Here is a 22,991-nt window from a genome sequence, read left to right on the forward strand (position 1 = left end):
ATTCCATGCTGCATATTTCAGTGACCTGTACATTTTACAGAAGCTTAATTTTGTGTTAGTTTTATGTACATTTCTTGTATAATTAACACTTAATTTGAGTGTTTTGAGCCAGTAGTAGGCTGTGATATAAAAATAAGTGATTTTATGCACAAAGACTGTGAATGTAAATACATGATAATGGAGATGTGTTCATCTCAGGAATGTATGTGACCAAGAAGATTTGTTAATGTAAATGTGGAACTAAAGATGGTTTAAAGGACTTTTGAACTGATTTAAGGAACTGAGTAAACAGAGTTTAAACAAGCTGAAGTTAAAATGTAGCAATGTTTGTGACAAATTGTTTAATAAACCAGACGTGATTTGGGAGAGAAACGATTCATATCCTGTCCTCACTTCTCCTCTTTCACCTGCTTAAAACAGGTAACATATTTGTTAATGTGGTCATCATCCTTTGAGACCATTCAGTTTAAAAAATCTTAACAATAAACAAGCATCCTTTGCAAAATAGCAAATTAGTAGTCATATTCCATAAATCAGAATTTATGGAATTTATGGGATATGTGTTCCAGTGAGGTACATATATCAAAAACATCGTTGCCTGGATCTTCTTTTGAGGGAACCAGATTAGCGTTTTGTCCTCCTGGAGTCGGTCCCAGACGTCATCTCCGTGGCAGCAGCACTTCCCCGCAGTGGTGCCGTCCAGACCCGGACTTTTTTCTGGAGGTTGATGCAGAGGTGGTGCGGGATCTTCGCCCGGATCTTTTTCCTGATCAGACTACGTCCCTCACACCAGAAGAACAGACGCAGGGATCGCCTCAGGCTCTAGCGGTTCCGGCTTGCCTGGTCGAATCGGCCTCACCGCCTAATCGGCCGTCCCGCCATCAGAGGAGGAGACGCTCGTCTGTCTGCCCCTCATCACCCAGTAACGCAAAGCGAGCCGACGAGCCAGTGCGGCCACCGTCTGCTGCTGAACCCCAACCTCAGCCCATTTCCTGTATAACTGAGCACACACCCTTGCCTCCCGCAGTGGAGTTGTCCACAGCTCCCCCTGGTGGCATCAGTAACTCTGAGTATGTGGCCCTGGAGAGCAGAATTTGGACATTCACCTCAATAATTAAACGCCTCAGGGAAGCGCTGGCCGCCCATCATTCTGTCTTCCTGGAGAGGAAATTAAAGGAGATGGAGGACCAGTATCGAACAGCCCTCAGAGTGTTCTACTGCCGTTCCACACCTGCCCCTGAGGTTCCGGTCCATGTCTCCGAGGGGTCATTGCCACCCTGTGAAGAGGAGACCCAGAGGGGCCACAGGCGGCCCGTGAAGCTGCGACCCAGGAGGGTCCGCAGGCGGCCCGTGAAGCCGCGACCCAGGAGGGTCCGCAGGCGGCCCGTGAAGCCACGACCCAGGAGGGTCCGCAGGCGGCCCGTGAAACCGCGACCCAGGAGGGTCCGCGGCCGGCCCGTGAAACTGCGACCCAGGAGGGTCCACGGCCGGCCCGGGACGCCGCCACCCAGGAGGGTCTGCGGTCGGCCCGAGACGCCGCCACCCAGGAGGGTCCGCGGCCGGCCCGAGACGCCGCCACCCAGGAGGGTCCGCGGTCGGCCCGAGAAGTGGCGACTCAGGTGGGTCTGCAGTCAGCTCGTGACGCCGCGACCCAGTTGGGCCCGCAGTTGGTCCGTGATGCAGCAACCGAGGGGGGTCCACAGCTGCCCCACGGTGCGTGGATTCAGGAACATCATAGCAACCAGGTTCCTCGTTGGGGCAGAAGAGGACAAAGAGGTCTTGTGGCACCTCGACGGATTGGTCTGCCCCTAGGGCCAAGTAAGGGGTCCAAGACGCCGAGGCCCCTGAAGGACCCTAGAGTTTCCAGGATTTCCCTAAAGCATCCACCTCCATCCGCTCATCTAACTGTTATTTTGTCTGAACTTTGTCACTGGCTGTCACTCTCGGAGCCACTCCAGAGACTGATTATTAGACTTTTCTTTTCCAAGGGACTGGAACCACCAGTAGCCTGTGACCCGCCGCCAGTAGCCTGTAGCACAGAGCCTCCTGTAGCCTGTAGCCCAGGGCCTCCTGTAGCCTGTAGCCAGGCTCCCTCGGTAGCAGCCTGTAGCCCAGGGCCTCCTGTAGCCTGTAGCACAGAGCCTCCTGTAGCCTGTAGCCCAGGGCCTCCTGTAGCCTGTAGCCCAGGGCCTCCTGTAGCCTGTAGCCAGGCTCCCTCGGTAGCAGCCTGTAGCCCAGGGCCGCCTGTAGCCTGTAGCACAGAGCCTCCTGTAGCCTGTAGCCCAGGGCCTCCTGTAGCCTGTAGCCCAGGGCCTCCTGTAGCCTGTAGGCAGGCGCCACTTGTTTCCTATAGCCCGGTGCCTTCCTCAGCCCATAGCCTGGCACCTCCTAGGTCTTTGCCTTTCAGAAGCCGATTTCTGAGGGTCCTCGCCAGCCGTCCGCCTCTGAGGGTCCTCGCCAGCCATCCGCCTCTGAGGGTGCCGGTCCGCCGCCGGTCTCTGAGGGTCCTCTACAGGCGCCGTCCTCTGCGGGTCCGGCTCTGTCACCGATCGCCTGAATCTCTGCTCCGCTGGCGTTGCCGTCCGCGACATCTGACTTTGCCTCTCCGGGGCCATCATCCTGGACGCCCATCGGAGTACCTGGCTAGCAGAGGCTGTCCTCCGGGCGTCCACCGGACCACCTGTCACGCCGGGGCCGTCCTCCGGGACGTCCGCCGGACCACCTGTCACGCCGGGGCCGTCCTTCGGGACGTCCGCCGGACCACCCTGTCACGCCGGGGCCGTCCTCCGGGACGCCCACCTGAACGACTGTTTCTCCGGGGGCCGTCATCCTGGACGCCCACCGGAGCACCTGGCTCGCCGGGGCTTTCCACCAGGACACCCGCCAGACCGTCTGGTTCTTCGGGGTCGTTCTTGGGGACTATTGTTTGTTTTTTGGTTTGCCCTGTTGGAAGGTTTTTTGTTTTGATTGGACAGTTGTGGACTTCTCTCGTCCGGTTGTGGGTTATTTTGTTTTGTAATTACCATGTCCCTCCGTCCTGTAACCTCCCTCCACCCACCCGATCTAGTCTGTTTTTGTTTCAAGATTAAGGGACGTCTAGAATCCGTCCTTGAGGGGGGGGGGCTCTGTAATGTTCTAAATGTGCACCTGTTTTAGCTAAGCCTGACTCAGATAGGCAAAAAAAAACAAAAAAAATTAATAGAAACAACAACCCCAAAGCAAACAACCAGAGTTGAACTCATGACTAAGTTGGAGTATTGAGAAAAAGCCAAGAGTGATTGAAGCAGTAATCCAAAAAAAGGATAGCTATTTTGTAAAAGTTATTTAACAATTTTGTGTTTCATATATAATTCTATATACTTTTGAGTCATAATTTTGATGTCTTCAGTATGTATTTGCAATGTAGAAAGTCACAAAAATAAGGAAAAGCCATCAAATGACAAAGGTGAGTCCAAATGTTTGGTAATGTATATTAACTTCACACATTTTCAAGAAAAGTGCACTGTTGCATTGCAGCAAGAGGGTCATTTGAAGCTCGGCTTGTGGTCTTTCTGCATGGAGTTTGTATGTTCTATCTATGCATGCATGGGTACTCCAGCTTCCTCCCACAGAACAAAAACATGACTGTTAGGATAATTAGTTTCTCTAAATTGCCCTTAGGTGTGAGTGTGTATGTGCATAGTTGTTTTTTCCTGTGTGTCTCTATGTTCCCCTGTGATGGACTGGTGACTTCTCCAGTGTGTATCCTGCCTCTTGCCCAATGACTACTGGAGATAGGCACCAGCCCACACATAACCCTGCACGGACAGGTGGGCATAGATAATGGAAGGATAGATATATGGATATTTACAAGAAAATACTAGAACAATTCACTCTTCCTTTTGAGTAGGTCAATGAATGTATGAGGCTTTGTAAAATGGCCAAATGGGAAACTTTGGATGTAGTTGATGAATACGGTGGCCGACAGGTGCAAACGCCCTGCAACTTCAGAAAACACGTGCAAATAGGCAAAAGATGAGCAAATTAAGAAACCAACTTCTTCAATTTGACAACACCTGTGCGGCATTCAGCAAACGCGCTGCATATACATAAACGCAATTCAAAAAGAAAACCAACTTCATCAATTTGACAACACCTGTGCGGCATTCAGCAAACGCGCGGCATTCAGCAAACGCGTGGCATAATCACACAACACAACCAAATACAAAACGCGCTGCATAAATAATCCACAACGTAAGTGCTCCAGGCCTTTAGGGGGAGCACTAAGTGTTAAAATGAATACTAACCTTGTCCGTCAAGCCCGGTCTTGGCAAGAACACAGAAAGATCCGACTTGACGAGAACGCGAGCACGCAGCACGTATTGTGTATTGGAACAGAAGTATACTCGTGTACTCGTGACGTCATCACACCCACAGCTCTTGAGCATTTCTTTAACATTCAAAGCTATTTATACACTACACCAGTGACTCCCAACCTGGGGTCCGCGCCCCCCTAGGGGGGGCGCCAGAGATCACAGGGGGGGCGCAGAGCTTTCTCTGCTTTGAGGTGATGAAAATTATGGTTAAAAAAAGAAAAGAAAATTATAGTTGTGATCATATTTAAAAAATCTGTACACCCAAATCGATTTTACAATATTTATAAATTGTATTAAATATTTTGGTCCAAGGTTGAATAATTTTTGGTTCACGCGTGACGTCAGCGCTACATCCAGGTGCCGCGGGTAGGCAAAAAACAGTACTGTTCTTGTCTACTACATGACAAAACGGGTGAATATTAGAGTGTACTTTTAGTTAGTTTATTTTTGGAATCTAAACAATGCCTATGACTTGTTGTGCTCCCGATTGCACAGAGAGGCATTCCAAATCGTTGGATGTACGTTTCTGTCGTTTACCGAAGGACGAAGAAAGAAGAAAGAAATGGATATTTTCAATGAAAAGAGTGCAGGCAGACACTCCCAATGGACTGGGGGAGCCATCATACCCCGACAGAATGTGCAGTCTACACTTCATTTCCGGTAAATACAACTTAATTCTGCACTAGTCATTGTTCTACTTAAATAGCGGCAGAGGGGAGGTGGCGATCGTTACACGGGGCCGGGAGAAGCGGAGTCGATGAGCAGCAGCCACTGTCTGGAGCAGCACACAGCGGCTGCTGCTCCAGACAGCGGCTGCATTACGCCCCTGTTCACGCGCGCTAGTACGTCTGTGTTTACGCTGCAATGTCGCCGACACCCCCACCCATTTTAACAAGACAAAAACACCAAAATAATCCTTTGTATATGTCGCGGTACGGAACACTTGGCCATCATTTCACAGACTCGCTCCGTCCCTTCAGGCTTTTGCTGTGTGGATCTGGCAATGTGATACCATCAACCATCAACTTACTCTTAAAACGATCTTGTGATACGTTATCTAAAGAAAAAAATATGTGGAGAACTCGTCAGCGACACACTATCAACTGTAGTTAAAGTTGTAAACTTCATCAAAGCTCGCCCTTCTAATAAAAGACTTTTTGCCCAGCTGTGCGAGGACGAAGCGCATCAAACACTGCTGCTACACACCGAGGTGAGGTGGTTGTCGCGTGGACTCGTGCTTGTGCGTTTTATTGAGCTACAAGAAAAAAATAAAAGAATTCATCCAAGATCACAATCGGCCACTCTTTGAACAACTGACTGATGCGTTTTGGATCAAAGCGGCTTATCTGGCAGACACGTTCACTTTGTTCGATGAAACAAACAAGCGGATGCAGGGGCCAGAATCGAACATCATGCTTTGCAAAAACGCCCTGGACGCTATTGTGCCCAAACTGGAATACAGGGTCACTAAAATGTCAAAGGGGGACTTGCAGCATTTCTCGCTGCTGCTGAAATTGTCTGGTGGCGCCGTGCGTGCGTCTTTGCACACGGAGTTTACGCGGCACATGAACCTTCTCCGCGATGAGATTCAGAGCTGCTTTGCCAACATGGACCAGTATTTATCCAGAGAATCGTGGGTGTTGGACCCCTACGTTTCCACCCCGAAGGACGTAGAATACATCGTGTCCAAAAGATATTTCCAGGAAAACAGATTTAAAAAGTTCTGGATTGCCAAAGGACACGCTGTCGCTCCCACACTGGCCAAACACGCAACAACCAGGGTTATTCTCCCATTTAGCACTACATACCTGTCTGAAGCAGCTTTCAGCGCGCTATTAACAATAAAAACTAAAGTCAGAAACAGACTCGATGTTCACCAGGACTTTAGACTGGCTATCACAACAATCAAACCTGACGTCGCATCCCTGGTCAAAAATATGCAAGCTCAAGGTACCCATTAGTAACTGAACAAATAAGAAGTAAAAAAAAGTTGTAAGTTTAGTACTGGTTTCTGAAACTGTTGTATAAAATTATTTTTTAAGCCAGTAGTTGAGTGCACAATGTTAGGAAATTGGAGAGAAAATGGCGCTCTACACACCAAGATGAATCCTACCTAATCTGGAGGGACAGTCTATTGTTGTATAACAAGAACCTTCGCAGAGTTAGAGCAGCATATTTTTCATCATTAATTGAGGAGAATAAGAATAATCCTAGATTTCTCTTTAGTACAGTTGCCAAACTTACCCAGAGCCACAGCTCTGTTGATCCATCCATACCCTTAGCTCTTAGCAGTAATGATTTTATGGGATTTTTCATAAATAAAATTGATTCCATTAAAAATAAAATAATTGGCATTCTCCCAAACATGATTACCTCGTCCTCAGTAAGTGAGGCAGCATTGGAGGAATCCTTAGAACCTGCGCAGTGTCTGAACTGTTTAAAAGCAGTAGAGCTTTCTAAGCTATCTAAAATTTTAGCTTCATCTAAACCTTCTACCTGTATGTTAGACCCAATCCCAACCAAGTTGTTTAAGGAGGTATTCCCTCTGATCAGTGGTCCTATTTTAGACATGATTAATCTATCCTTGGTAAATAGATATGTACCACAGGCTTTTAAAGTAGCTGTTATTAAACCTTTACTTAAGAAACCATCTCTTGATCAAGATAAGTTAGTAAATTACAGACCTATATCTAATCTTCTTTTCTCATCTAAAATTCTTGAGAAAGTAGTTGCTAATCAACTATGTGAACATTTACAAAGTAATCACCTACTTGAGGAGTTTCAGTCAGGCTTTAGAGCTCATCATAGCACTGAAACAGCTCTGGTGAAGGTCACTAATGATATTCTCATGGCCTCAGATAATGGACTTGTGTCTATACTTGTCCTGTTAGATCTCAGTGCTGCATTTGATACAGTTGATCACAATATTCTCCTACAAAGACTTGAGCATACTGTAGGGATTAAGGGAAAAGCATTAGGCTGGTTTAAATCTTATCTGTCGGACAGATTCCAGTTTGTCCATGTTAATAATAAATCTTCCTCAAACTCTTGGGTCACCTGTGGAGTACCACAGGGTTCAGTCCTTGGACCAATTCTATTTACTAAATATATGCTTCCGATTGGCAAAATTATCAGACAGCATGGGATTAATTTCCACTGTTATGCTGATGACACTCAGCTATATTTATCCATAAATCCTGATGAATCCAATCAGTTACTTCGACTGCAGTCATGTCTTGATGACATCAAAAGCTGGATGACTTTAAATTTCTTGCATTTAAATTCTGACAAGACAGAAGTTGTAATCTTTGGGCCAGAGTCTTCAAAAAATAAAGTTCTTAATCAATCACTTAATCTGGATGGCATTAACTTGGCCTCTGGTAATAAAGTTAAACATCTTGATGTTGTTTTCGACCAAGACATGTCATTTAAATCCTATATTAAACAGGTTTCCAGAGTTTCCTTTTTTCACCTCAGGAATATCGCCAAAATTAGAAACATTCTGTCCAGGGATGATGCTGAAAAACTAGTCCATGCATTTGTTACTTCAAGGCTGGACTATTGTAATTCTTTACTATCAGGAAGTCCACAAAATGCAGTTCAAAGTCTTCAGCTGATCCAAAATGCTGCGGCAAGAGTTCTGATGAAAATCAACAAGAGGGATCATATTTCTCCAATTTTAGCTTCCCTTCATTGGCTTCCTGTTAAATCAAGAATAGAATTTAAAATTCCCCTTCTAACGTATAAAGCCCTTAAAAATCAGCCCTTATCGGAGCTCTGATTACCCCATATGTTCCTAACAGAGCACTTCGCTCTCAGACTGCAGGTTTGCTGGTGGTTCCTAGAGTCTCTAAAAGTAGAATGGGAGGCAGATCCTTTAGCTATCAGGCTCCTCTCCTGTGGAACTAATCTTAAAACTTTCCTTTTTGACAAAGCTTATAGTTAGAGTGGCTCATGTTACCCTGAGCTATCTCTATAGTTGTGCTGTGATAGGCCCAGGCTGCTGGAGGACATCAGGGTCTAATTTTCTCACTCTACTGATTTCTACTGTTCTTCAGTCTACTGTTCTCCAGTTTTGCATTGTATTACATTGAAATGACTGTCGTAATTTCAGCTTTTAACTTTTTGCTCTCTCTCTTTTTCTTCATAGTAGGTACACCTGGTCTGGCGTTCTGTTAACTGTGACATCATCCAGAGAAGACGTCTCACCCGCTACTACCATCTAATGTAGAACAGATTACTAGATCAATGTGTGCTTCTGTGCTTTTTTGTCTCTCTTGTTGTGTCTCTGCTCTGTCTTCTGTAACCCCAGTCGGTCGAGGCAGATGACCGTTCATACTGAGCCTGGTTCTGCCGGAGGATTTCCTTCCCGTTAATGGGGAGTTTTTCTTCCCACTGTCGCTTCATGCTTGCTCAGTATGAGGGATTGCAGCAAAGCCATGTACAATGCAGACGACTCTCCATGTGGCTCTACGCTTCCCCAGGAGTGAATGCTGCTTGTCGGGACTTTGATGCAATCAACTGGTTTCCTTATATAGGACATTTTTGACCAATCTGTATAATCTGACCCAATCTGTATAATATGATTGAACTTGACTTTGTAAAGTGCCTTGAGATGACATGTTTCATGATTTGGCGCTATATAAATAAAATTGAATTGAATTGAATTGAATTGAATTATGTATTTTGTTTTCTGTAAGAAACTCAATGATTTGGTCCTGTCACAGATTGGATTAAACTTTGGCTGCTTTTGTTTCTCTCTGCTTTTAGCTTTTATGAAATAAACTTAATTAAACCTTTTTTATTAAGATTTTATTAAGCATTGCTATTTTCAGACAATTTCACCATTTGCATCATTTACAGACGCTGGTTGAACTTTTTTTTTTTTACAAATATTCAGTTTTTTATATGGGAAATTTGAATAAGGTTATGAGGGCCAAAATGCTTGTTGAAGCGCACCTAAATGAGATGTTAGCTTACTGCTCTGGGTAGTCGTACAAAAAACTAGATGTGTATGATAGTTATGACCACATAAATTAACATTTATGGTCTGAACCTTACGAAACAGCAAGTCCCCTTCTCCCCCAGTTAAAAAAAAATGTAGCATTTTTAAAATGAGACATTTCCCACCACAATGTTTATGGTAAAAAAAATGAAGCTCACAGTATTTGAGACCTATCCTGTGGGTATTTGACTTTGTGATTTTGATCTCAGAGCAAATAACAATGTGCTATTTTTTGCTGTGTTCGCCTTAGTTTCAAAAGAAGTTGAGGGAATTTACCTGTACTGTTACTTTCAAAGTCCCCTCTTCTCTCTCTGCTGACTAACATTTAGGTTTGCCCAATGGCTCATGACATTTGACTGTAGTGTCAAATTTGACATAATTGTGACTGACGGTCAACAGGACATTAATTGCTGCGAACACCTTAAATCCAAGGTTCAGGGCTTGAAAGTTTACAGTGGATGTGAGGCATTCTTCCATAATCATAACCATATCATGCTTTTTTCACATTTTCTTGGCTGCATTAAGGACAGAAACAGCTTAAGTGTTGATGTAGTTTTTCGAGAACTATTCTGTAGAATTCACAATCTTTAGTTTGTGGCTCCAAAGTTGGAGCCACAAACTTACCGCTTCTGTTTTGGCAAGAAATCAATCTGCTGCTAATGTTACATGGAGAATCAGAAATGAATGACAAAAATGTTGTTGGAACCTCCAGGCTGCAGGAGAATGGGAACATGAAAAGGATCAGCGTACGGCACCACTGGTTCCTCAGGGGACCAGCTTTTCATGCAGAGATATAGCAACAGGAAGTCATATGGACTCTAAGAAAAGAAGCAACACACACATGTGTGTGCATAAAAAAAGTACAACACTGGAAATCGATTGGTGGAGCTGTGAGACGGCAGAAGCAGAGATGCATGAGCAACAGCAAGTAGACATGTCTGCATTCTCAGAGTTGTGTGACCCACAGTGCAGGATGCACTGTGTGGGTGTGAGGCAGACACACAGGAAGGCTATATTATGGTGAGAACTGCAGTATAAAAAGGAAAGCAAACCAGGAACCAGTAGGTGTCTGCCTTATCAAAGGTTTTACATATTCTTCTGCTTCCATGCCTTCTAGGCAACTTCTGCCATCTTCTTGGGTATTGCACACACAATCAGTCAGCTAAAAAAACACCTGCAAGTATAAACTGGATTGCAATGTTTATTTTCTGATATCCAGTTTAAAAGTGGAGAAGGATGTTTAAATCACGTTTGATCACTTCAGTATTCCCCACAGTATTCCCTTCCTCGCTGTCAGCCATCATTGTTGTCCAAATTCAAACAGTCGCTTCTCTGATACGTCACATCTACGAAAATCTCGCCCTGCGATCCTGATTGGCTTTTTCATTTTATGTGGTATTGAAATCCGTACCAATGGCAGCAATTCCTGATGGGTGTGTGGAGCAGTGTGGAGCTCGGTGGAACTACATCCATCTGGCGAGAGTCAGGTTAGCAACTGCCAGTCACACCCTGCAATCAAAGGAGGTTTAAGCACACACACATGCTACCTGCACACAGTCCTGTGGCTCTGACAGTTCAGCCTATAATTTTTTAAAAGAGTGTAGTTAAAAAAAACGAGAAGACAGATTTAATCCTGCAAAGAAAAAGGTTGTTGATCCCTGAGAGAGAGCGAGAGAGCGACAGAGAGAGAGATGGGGGGAAGAGAGCAAGAGAGGAAATTGCAAGTGAGAAAGCAGTAACACACACACGAAGAGAGAGAGAGAGCATTAACCATGCTCACGAGAATTGGTAAAAGAGAGAAGTGAAGGAGGGAGGCAGAGGGAGGGAGGGAAAAAGCCAGGTTTAATTAATTCAGGCGAGATGGGAGGGATGGAGCCGCTGTCCCTGCTGAGGATCCAGTGGCTGTGCTGTGGAACTGCGGCATGTAGCTGAGTGCTTATAGCAAGGACGTCTCTGTGGCTGCTTGCAGGGAACCAGACACCAGTCCTGAACGGCCACGACTACACATCTGTGAGTGTGGCGAGCGACTGACTGGATGTTTGTGAAAGCAGCTGAGCTGTGAACAGGGATGGTGTATGGTCTGGGCTGGGATCAGCATTGCCCACTGGTAGGAGACAATTACTTATGACGATTCCTTCTCCCATTGCTGTCTCATTCTCTGTCTTCTGTGTCGAGGAGTGTGCTGTTTTTTCTTTGTGTAAACGTGTCATCTGATCTTTGTTGCTGTTTTAAATCTGGTCTGGGTTTACTTGCTTTGACATGTCGCATTTTTCTGAATCTCTCTTTCAGCTCAGTCTCATTCATGCATCTGAAACTTACATATTTCAGTTCCTTATCGTACTATACCTGAAGAAGAGGGGCTGCTGCTGAGCCACGCAGCATTTCAGCACAATGTGGGATCAATAGTGTAGTCTGATCAGTTGGTAGCAGATGAAACCAGCAGACTTGCACTCCCAGGGTCAGGTCACACTTTTCCAGATAAAAGCTTGTCATGATGAGAGGAGATCCTTTATTAAGAAATGATGCAGACAAATAATCAATGTGTTCTACATGATCAATTATTTACACTTATGTATTCAGCTAACAGGATCATTTTTTTTTTTTTTTTTTTTTTTTTTTTTTTTTAACAGGATCATTTTGCATGCATTGCAAGCATCTGACTCGGCTCCACTCTTTTTTTTTTTTTACTTGTTTTTTTAGAAAATGCTCCACATCCTCACACCCCTTTAATCCCAGCATGCTGGATTCAGAGTCAGACAGAGACAGCTGATTGATCTGCTGTCACACACCTAATTACATCTCATAAAGCAGTCACCAAAATGTCACAGATACTGTTTTCCTCAACAGTATCCACTCTGTGGATGACACTTTTCTGTGTGGGAACACGACCTGAGAGCTGGAGAGGGCAGAGCTGAACAGATCAGGAGAGAAGGAGCCGAGTGTGTTTGGAGGATCACTTAGCAGCACTCTGAAAATGCTGCTCACGTTCTGGGGTACACACATGCTAGCCTGGCAGGCTAGCATGTGTGTACCTCTTTGCTTTGCATCAGGCCATGCATGTGTGCCTGCTGTTGGTCAAGTTGCTGAGAGGTCACAGCCCCCGGGTCAATGAAGGTCTACAAAGACACTTTGGATTAAAGATTAAGAGGGGCGGGGGGAAATGGCCTGCCTGTCTGTCTGTCTGTCTGTCTGTCTGTCTGATTGGGACCGGAGCATACACACTCTCGTGTCCTTTTATTTCCGAGGTGACCTGAGCAAAGGATGAACCTGATCATCAGACACCTCCTGCTCTTGAACTGCATATTTGCTGCCAGTGAACACATAAACTGTGACAACAAAGATGACTTACTGTTGCATGACGTTCTAAAACCACATTCTGTGGCTAAAATAATTCATCCTTGTCAATATTCAAGTCAACAGCTGTGAACAATGAAGCTTTACTCATTAAAGTCTATGTGTTCATCTAGAATACCATTGTACTTATGAATTTACATACCATCGGCAGAATATGAAAGACACAAAAATCTTTCTTTCACTCATGGTTAGTGGCTTAATGAAGCCATTTTTCTTCAAACATTTGTGCCTGCTCTTTTTAAAACATAATGTCAAGATAGACAACCCACATGATCAAGATCAGAAGACATCTGCAGTGGTTGTGGATAAAACACTTTCTTTTGTCAGGTCGTAAAGCTGCCCATTCTACTCACTAATAATTCTTGAGTTCTTGTAAATTCTTGGTGTATCCTGCATGTACCGCATGTTAGAGTTCAATGATACTGAACTCAGACATGGCTGCTTCAGAACCATCACTTACTGCTGCTGTAGCTAGTGACGGGTCTCCTTGGCCATAGCTCAATGATGTTTTGATTACTCATGTTGTAAGATCCATGTACACAGAGCTTCTAGACTGATCGCCGGCCGTTTTTCTCCAGTATTTACTGATAATGTTCAACTTTCATCTGGTTGTCAATTTCACCCACTGCCCATTGTCGTTGTAGTTCACACAATCCCAAACCATCAGGCATCCACCTCTGTGTTTCACAATAGGAATGTTGTAAACTAAGTGAAACATTATTGATATTGCACCTTTCAGGAAATACATGGCAAGATGCTGTACAGAGGAAAGGCTTTTTATCATAAGCGTTATTTACTATTCTCCAAACATAGCATCGATGGTTGTGGTCATTGCGTGTAATTTTGGTCTTATCACACTAAATGACTTTGTTCTAGAAGATTTTTTTAGCTCATCCCTATGTTGTTTGCTGTATTGGAAGCATCCTGCTTTGTGGCGTTGCAGTAGTAAAAGTTTCCTTTGATGCTCGTCCCAGACAGCCAGTGCCTTCTTATTGTTCTTCTTCAAACAGCCATGCTGTTTTTTTAACAGTTCTGTATGACTGCTTATGTTTTTTGTGAATTTCTCTTTGCATCCTGGACAACTTTGTGGCAGATGTGGCTGAAACCCTTATTTTCCACATCTTAATGTTTAGACACTGCTAACTCGCAGTTTTATGGAAATGTCCAGTTTGATAAAGTTCCACTAAAATTAAACATGCAAGGGTCTGCCAGGAGCCCAGACACCCACTGACTACTGATCCACATACTAAATGATAATGAAGATTGTTACCCTCAGGAGCCATTTCAACCTATATGCATCTGTATTATCAGGCCGATGCATCCAGGTTCTGTAAACATTTGATTGAGGCTATTTGGATCATTTCTACTATCATTATAATTTAAACAGAGCCACACACTTGTCAGATAAAAAAATTGCCAACCAATCAGAACCTCTGCCAGAGTGTATGGACTTATTGCACATATAGTAGCTAATTGCTGAAGGCCAAGGAAGGCAAAGCCAGCGTGGTTATTTTCTGTATTTATCATCAAGCAGACAAGGGAGAAATACAGACATTAATCACAACAGCTAGTGAGCCACAACTTTGTTGTCGTAAAGATATGTCAGATCTTATTTTTCATCACAAGATGCAGGATCACATTCATGTAAAAAAGCTGCAGCGGTCGTCAGATTTGAATGACAGCTTTAATAATTTAAAACAAACGTAGCTTAGTTATCACATAAGTCGTTTTTTATGTGATAAATCACATGAAAAGTGCTTAATAAATAAACTTGCCTTGCCTAATAAAGGATTTCACTGAATCACAGGTAGAGAAGTTTGAGCCAACGTAAAGAGTGAGCATGGTTCCTCACACAGGTATTCATACCCCTAAACTTTTGTGCTGTTCCAACATCAAACTTCAGTGTATGTTATGTGACAGATCAACAAAAAGTACAGCAGGAAGTGATCTGGGGCTAAGGGTCTTGCTCAGGGACCTAGAGTGGCAGTCTGTGGGATTCGAACCGCTTTAACCACTAGGCTACCACTCCCCTTCATGGGTTGCATACGTGTCCAAAAGAAGGTTTTAGAGAAACTTCATGTCTCTTCAACAGATTATGAAAAGTAAAGGTCAATAAAAGTTGTTTTTCTGTGGCTGACTCATAAAGAGGTTTGATTGTGAATCTGTGTATGGATTGGTTGCGACAGTCATCACAACTTGCTTTTATTAGGCCCGAGCAGCTAAGCGCTGCGAAGGCCTATTGTATCTGTAGTGTAGGCCTATTGTATCTGTAGTGTTAATTAGGCCCGAGCAGCAAAGCGCTGCAAAGGCCTATTGTATCTGTAGTGTTAATTAGGCCCGAGCAGCAAAGCGCTGCGAAGCCCTATTGTATCTGTAGTGTTAATTAGGCCCGAGCAGCTAAGCGCTGCGAAGGCTTATTGTAACTGCAGATTTTATTATTATTAGGCCTGAGCAGCTAAGCGCTGCGAAGGCCTATTGTAACTGCAGATTTTATTATTAGGCCCGAGGAGCTAAGCGCTGCGAAGGCCTATTGTAACTGCAGATTTTATTATTATCAGGCCCGAGCAGCTAAGCGCTGCGAAGGCCTATTGTAATTGCAGATTTTATTATTATTATTAGGCCCGAGCAGCTAAGCGCTGCGAAGGCCTATTGTAACTGCAGATTTTATTAGGCCCGAGCAGCTAAGCGCTGCGAAGGCCTATTGTAACTGCAGATTTTATTATTATTATTATTATTATTATTATTAGGCCCGAGCAGCTAAGCGCTGCGAAGGCCTATTGTAACTGCAGATTTTATTATTAGGCCCGAGCAGCTAAGTGCTGCGAAGGCCTATTGTAACTGCAGATTTTTTTATTATTATTATTATTATTATTAGGCCCGAGCAGCTAAGCGCTGCGAAGGCCTATTGTAACTGCAGATTTTATTATTATTATTATTATTATTATTATTATTATTATTATTATTATTATTATTATTATTATTATTATTTATTCTTGGGACTTTTGAAACGTCTTTTTTGCTCAGGGAGAGTTGTCTGCATTGTCCATGGCTTTGCAACAATCCCTCACACTGAGCAAGCATGAAGCAACAGGGGAAAAAATACCTCCCCATTAACAGGAAGGAAAAACCTCCAGTAGAACCGGGCTCAGTATGAACAGTCATCTGCCTCGACCAACTGGGGGTTACAGAAGACAGAGCTGTGTTCTTTGTCTTTGATATTTTCTACAATTATACATAACATGTTCTATAGTTTCTAATTCCCCACATACATTACAACTTCCTGATTCATGTTTCCCATTAACTGTAATGTTGAATTAAGTGCTGTATGTCCCAACCGAGTCTTGTTATTGTCCTTTCCTGTATTCTGAGGAACAGAATACAGGAAATCTGAATATGATATAATATTTGTTGAATTACTAATAAGATATCTGGACGGCTTTCTGAATGATTTCTTTTTAAACTGATCAATGATGAACTTGAATCTGAACATGGCAGCTCTTAATGGTCTCACTTCCCCAATCCATTCTACAGCAACTAATAATGCAATCATTTCTGCCGTATAAACAGATATTCCTTCATTTAATTTCTTCCCTATGTGCAGTTTAAACTCTGGAATTATTACACCAACTCCAGTTTTTCCTAATAGATTTTTTTGATTCATCCGCATACATTTTTACATAATTATAAAACTGTTCTATATATTCCTCCACTATTAAAGAATTACATATATACATTTTATCTCTATTTTTCTTTTCCAATATTGTTAAATCTACTATTGTTTCAGGTAAAATCCATGGTGGTGTTATTGATAATGGTACTGTTGGACTAATATTTCAATGATTTAATCCTAATTCTGTTGCTTTCTGAATAATTGTCCAACCAAATGACTTATTATGAACCCTTTCTTTTTCACTGCAGGAATGTAAAGTTACCTTTGTAGGATGAATTTGATCGTGTCCTTGCAAATTTACCCAGTAATTTAATGACAGTTGTATTCTTCTCAGTCCTAACGGCATTTCACCCACTTCCACCTGTAAAGCTGATGTTGAAGTTGTCCTTATTGCTCCTGTTATTAAAACGCAATGCTTGATATTGTATAATATCCAATTTTTTAAGTACAATCTCCGATGCTGATCCATACACTATACTTCTATAAACAATTGTAGATCTAATTAGATTTATATAAACTAATCTTATAGCTTTCCTATCTGCTCATCATTCATACCCAATTAAACATCTCAATATATTAAGTATCTTTTTACATTTTTCAAAAACCTTATCTATGTGCACTTCCCAGGATAGTTTTTCATCAAAACATACTCCTAAGCATTTTAATTGCTTTACTCTCTCTAGATCTTTGTTCTGCCCCGAATATGTTTAATATGTTTAAAAGACATTTAAAAACTACTTTGAAATGTTAATATACCGTTCTCTATTTTATATGTATTTGCGGTGCTTTTATGTTGAAAATCTTCCGAACCGGAAGTAGGAAGTAAAGGCGCAAACAATAGAAAAGCGTGTGTGCAGAGTTGGTGAATAGGTTGGATTTGGAGCGGCGCGGAAAACAAAACATGAACTATATCAGATTTGGAAAAGGCGGATTTTGGCATAAACTGGTATGTGAATGGTTCTAGTGGAAATGGAGGTAGAAATTGAGGAACGTATGGATTTAGAAGCTTGGACGCCAGTGGGAGAGGACGTTTGATTTGTTTGATTGACGCAACTAAAGAGCATCACTGGACTGTTGTAGCAAAAGTTTTACCCGAAAACATAAGGGTTTTTTTGGTAACAAGATGTATAAAGAATCTTTATTCCTCTGGAGTTTATGCGGCCAATGAGGTACGGTTTTATTGTTTTGCTTGTCTTTATTCATGTAAACCATTATATTGTAATTCGGATTTCTGTTTTCTCTTAGTTCTGACGGCATTTTAAGGGCATTTTCTAAGACATGTACAGACATGTTGTCCGCAATAATGGTCTGTTGAAACCAACAGTGGAATTAGCATAATTACATTATTGTAATTGAAAAATTATTTTTAAGACAAAATTTCTTGGTTTTTACAGCATGCACAAGGTTAAAAAGTAGTTTGAAGAAAAAATTATCCTTATCAACAATTAATCAAACAAAGATTTTCTTTATTTCCAGAAATGATATTTAATTAGTAAAATGAAATAAAAAGACTCAAGGACTTAGAACAGTTTGTTATGGTTCAAGTGATAAAGGATTTTTGTAATATACATGTATTTTAACAATTTATTTCATCCAGATAAACTATATTAAGAAAAAAATTACTTAAAAAGACCCAAGGACTCAGAACAGTTTGTTATGGTTCAAGTGATAAAGGAGTTTTGAGTATATTTTAACGAGATAAACTATGTTGAGAGAAAAAAAACTTTAAAGTAAGTTAAACCAATGAACATGTATGGTGAAGTTAAGCCATAAGCCTATAATAGAACAGTAAGACTTGACAAAGAATATTGTTCTCTTCTACAACACCTTCAACTTTATGATGACGATGATAATGGGTTTACAAATGTCAACCTTCTGGGATGCTTCTGGGCAAGTATGTCTATAATTTTGTTGATGTCTAAATGAATGTCCTTCTGGACATACATAAGTAGCAAAACCACAAACCTTTCTTGTCACATTGTCGACCTCAGCAAAGTTTTCCCTGCTTTAAGGCCTGAGTTACGTTCCATAGAAGCACTCGTAAAAGGTATAACTGACAGAAGGTGAAGAATCATAGAAATGTTTGGGTAGCACTTGTATATTTGTTATCCTTAGAATTTCAGGGAGAGAGCTGGGTTTTTCCACTGATGATGACCACTTTGTGTGCCACAACTTCATTTCCTGCTTCAATGTTGATCTTGATGGTTGATCATCTTTATATGATGTGAAGATCTCTTTCTCACTCTCATCGTTCATCATATGCAAGTTGCATGGAAATAGTTTTAATCGCGTTGTAATAACGCGAGATCTGAGTTGTGAGCAATTTAAATTCATGCTCGGACAGACCCGGCTGCAGAAGCAAATTACAGGGGGGCATTACATTTTTCAGGGGGGCACACTTTAAAGGCCTATTGCAACTGCAGATTTTATTATTATTATTATTATTTATTCTTGGGACTTTTGAAACGGGTTTTTGGAGGCCTAAACATGAATGAAAACTCACCAAACTTTACCCAAAATTGTCCCCCGTGTGAAGGTAGTATCCAAGGTGGTACTGCTGGTAGTGGTACTGTTGGACTGAACATTAAATCAGTTAATTCTAATTCCATTGCTTTTTGTCTAACTGTCTACCCAAAGCTTTTTCTCTTCCTCTTCTCCATTTCCCAACAAGATGTTAAAGTTCTCTATGCTGGATGATCTTCACTATGACCCTGTAAATTAGCCCAATAGTTTAGAGATAACTGAATTCTTCTCAATGTCGGGAAGTCTGAACAACAACAACTCCTAATGCATCACGTGACTTTTGGCACAAATTTACCGCAGGGTAGGTGGGATTGTTTCGTAGTTGAGCGGAGGCTGTTTTGTGCGTGCAGAGACCATTTTGTACTGGAGGAAAACTTATAAATGATATTTTGAGTGCAAGGTTGGCGGACAGTTTGCAAAACAATTTTTTTGTGTATGAAACATATCTTTTTGTGTGCAAAACAAGTTTTATTTGTGTGCAACACCTTCTTTGTTTACAACCTTTTGGCAGGAAACTATCTCCATAACTCTTGCTGCAGCATTTTGGATCAGCTGAAGACTTTGAACTGAATTTCAACCAGTAAACTAATTTTTTAAACCAGGGGTGTCAAACGTACGGCCCGCCGAACGATTTAGTCCGGCCCGGTGGCCAAATGCAATATCATTATTCAACGGCTGTATCTCCTCACTGCATCGACCGATCTGCACCTGATTTTTTGTGAGTCGTGGGGGAGCGCTGCCGAACGGGTTCGTGTGAATCGCCCGGTGGACGGGCGCGGAAAATGCGTGACAGCTTCTGCGGTGGCTGGCGGCAGGCGGTGCGCGTACCCCAGCGGTGCTTGGCTGCGAGGGCCGCTCATCGCCGCTTGCGGCTTTAATTATTATTATTATTTATTCTTGGGACTTTTGAAACGGCTTTTTGGAGGCCTAAACATGCATGAAAACTCACCAAACTTTACCCAAAATTGTCCCCCGTGAGAAATCGCATGGTTTTAGTGTAATTGAAAGCGGGCGTGGCAAACCCGCTCAACAGCGCCAACTAGAGTGAGTTGGGCCAAACCGTAACACGTAGAAAGCTGAAATTTTTTACCTAGGTAGCTTTTTTAAAATTATGAAAAAAAAGTCTCTTGTAGGTATGCTCTAAAACCCACAGGAAGTCTGCCATTTTGGGTCAAAGGGTAAAATATTGGCTATTGTTTGAAGAAATATGCATATTTGACTTCGCTGTCGCATTGCAAAAATCAAGTTTGTGGAAAACAATTAAAAACACATAAAAACAGTAAGCCCCGAGCCATGCTTTGTCTGAGAATTATGAAACTCGGTAAGCAAATGTACCTTCTGCGGCCCTACAAAAAAGCCTCTTGGAGCAATGGTGTACACCTTACAGAAAGTCAACCTTTTTTCATCAAAGATGTAATTTTAAAATTTTTTTTGGTGTTATATTTGATTAAACTACTTCTAAACCGTTACAGTTATGGCATTCAAAGTTACTCCAAAAATTTTCTCACACATAGAGGATCAAAAGTTATCAAAAACATTTTTGCTACATCCAACCATATTATTTTGACAATTTTTTTAATGTAAATATTGTTTTGAAGGAAAAACAGTTATAATTCCCAACACTAGATGGCAACATTTTTCCAAACCATTCCTACACAGTCAAACATAATTGTAAGCAGCTTTAAAATATCTTTAGCTGCCCTTTAAAAGAAAGAAGCTTTTAATCTTTAATCCTATATAAGGGAACCAGTTGATTGCATAAAAGTCTTGACAAGCAGCATTTCCCTCCTGAAGAAGCGTAGAGTCACAGGGAGAGTTGTCTGCATTGTCCATGGCTTTGCAACAATCCCTCATACTGAGCAAGCATGAAGCAACAGGGAAAAAAAACGTCCCCATTAACAGGAAGGAAAAACCTCCAGCAGAACCGGGCTCAGTATGAACGGTCATCAGAGCAGAGACACAACAAGACAGACAAAAAAGCACAGAAGCACACATTGATCCAGCAATCTGTTCTATATAACCACAACTGTTCTAACTTTGGGCAATAAATAATGTGCAATAATCTATTTAATACACTGTGCTATAACCTGTGTATATATATATATATATATATATATATATATATATTGTCTAAAGACAATTACAAGATCGGCTTTCTATCACCTGAAGAACATTTCCAGAATTAAAGGACTTGTTATCAGTGTATCAACCATCCAGAGCACTAAGGTCTTCTGGCTCCAGCCTTCTCTGCGTACCTACAACCAGAACTAAACAAGGAGAAGCAGCATTTAGTTCCTACGCTCCACTTATCTGGAACAAACTTCCAGAAAACTGTAAAAGTGCGGAAAACCTGAGTTCTTTTAAAACAAGTTTAAAAACACATTTGTTTATGACTGTTTTTGACTGTTCTAGTTAAACTGTTCTACTGAAACAGCATTAGTTCAACTTTTTTAGTCCAGCTGTTTATTGATGTCTACATTTTCTGTTTTCTTTTCCTGTATTTTAATCATGTAAAGCACTTTGCATTGTCTCTGTACTGAATTGTGCTATACAAATAAATTTGCCTTGCCTTTGCCTTGCCTTTATATATATATATATATATATATATATATATATATATATATATATATATATATATATATATATATATATATATATATATACCATTGTGGTGGTGTATAGAGCCAAAAATATCAGAATTGTGTTGATGTCCCAATATTTATGGACGTGACTGTGTGACAGCTCTTAATGGTCTCACTTCCTCAATCCATTCTACAGCAACTAATAATACAATCATTTCTACCTTATAAACAGATATTCCTTCATTTAATTTCTTCCCTATATGCAGTTTAATTATTACACCTACTCCAGTTTGTCGTAATTGCTTTTTTGATGCATCCGTATACATTTTTACATAATTATAAAACTGTTCTATATATTCCTCCACTATTATAGAATTACACATATACATTTTATCTTTATTTTTCTTTTCCAATATTGTTAAATCTACTATTGTTTCAGGTAAAATCCATGGTGGTGTTATTGATAATGGTACCGTTGGACTAATATTTAAATGATTTAATCCTAATTCTGTAGCTTTCTGAATAATTGTCCAACCTTATTATGAACCCTTTCTTTTTCACTGCAGGAATGTAACATTCATACCCAACTAAACATCTCAATATATTAAGTATCCTTTTACATTTTTCAATAACCTTATCTATGTGCACTTTCCAGGATAGTTTTTCATCAAACCATACTCCTAAGAATTTAAATTGCTTTACTCTCTCTAGATCTTTGTTCTGCCCTGAATATGTTTAATATGTTTAAAAGACATTTAAAAACTACTTTGAAATGTTAATATACCGTTCTCTGTTTTAAATGAATTTGCGGTGCTTTTATGTTGAAAATCTTCTGAACCGGAAGTAGGAAGTAAAGACGCAAACAAGAGGAAGAGAGCGTGTGTGCATCGTCTCAGGGCAGCAACAATGCAGTTAATCTCTCCGAAAGCAATGGTTGTAAGTGTTGCTCATTGTTTACAGATTCGATAAGATATGTTAATATCTTTTATGGTTATTTTGTGTATAAAAGCAACGGTAAAATGTCGGGGTCTGTGTGACAGCAGAGTGTGTGTGTTTACTTGCTAATTTGCCGCTTTTCTAGCCGGCTGTGAAAATACACTGAGCTATATAATACACTGGAGTGCTGATTTTGCCGAAAAACTGAAGTCACTGGCCGCCATCTTCCTACTCCCTACTCTCACAGAATCCCATAGGATTTGCTTGCAACAACAAGCAGTCTTCTGGCTGTGTGAAACGTTTCACAGGTAATTCTACAGTCAGTGGATGTACCAACACTATCAACTACTAGGAAATTAGGTGCTGAAATATTTTACATGTTATTCATAATATATATATATATATATATATATATATATATATATATATATATATATATATATATATATATATATATAATATATGTGTGTGTGTATATGTAAATATATTCAATTCAATTCAATTTTATTTATATAGCGCCAAATCATGAAACATGTCATCTCAAGGCACTTTACAAAGTCAAGTTC

At 41.3% G+C, this 22,991-nt stretch overlaps 1 protein-coding gene across 2 annotated transcripts in view; it reads left to right on the forward strand.

Moving 5' to 3' along the window:
* Positions 1-11,183: 11,183 nt before the first annotated feature.
* The window catches only part of LOC105921041 (diacylglycerol kinase beta), a 309,320-nt gene continuing 297,512 nt past the window's right edge, over positions 11,184-22,991 (forward strand). For both annotated transcript variants that reach the window (XM_036138804.1, XM_036138806.1), the window contains exon 1: positions 11,184-11,467. The gene's annotated coding sequence lies outside the window, so the exon portion shown is untranslated. The remainder of the gene's footprint in view (positions 11,468-22,991) is intronic.

This window comes from Fundulus heteroclitus, chromosome 7, assembly GCF_011125445.2.
Source record: "Fundulus heteroclitus isolate FHET01 chromosome 7, MU-UCD_Fhet_4.1, whole genome shotgun sequence".
Taxonomy (NCBI): Eukaryota; Metazoa; Chordata; class Actinopteri; order Cyprinodontiformes; family Fundulidae; genus Fundulus; species Fundulus heteroclitus.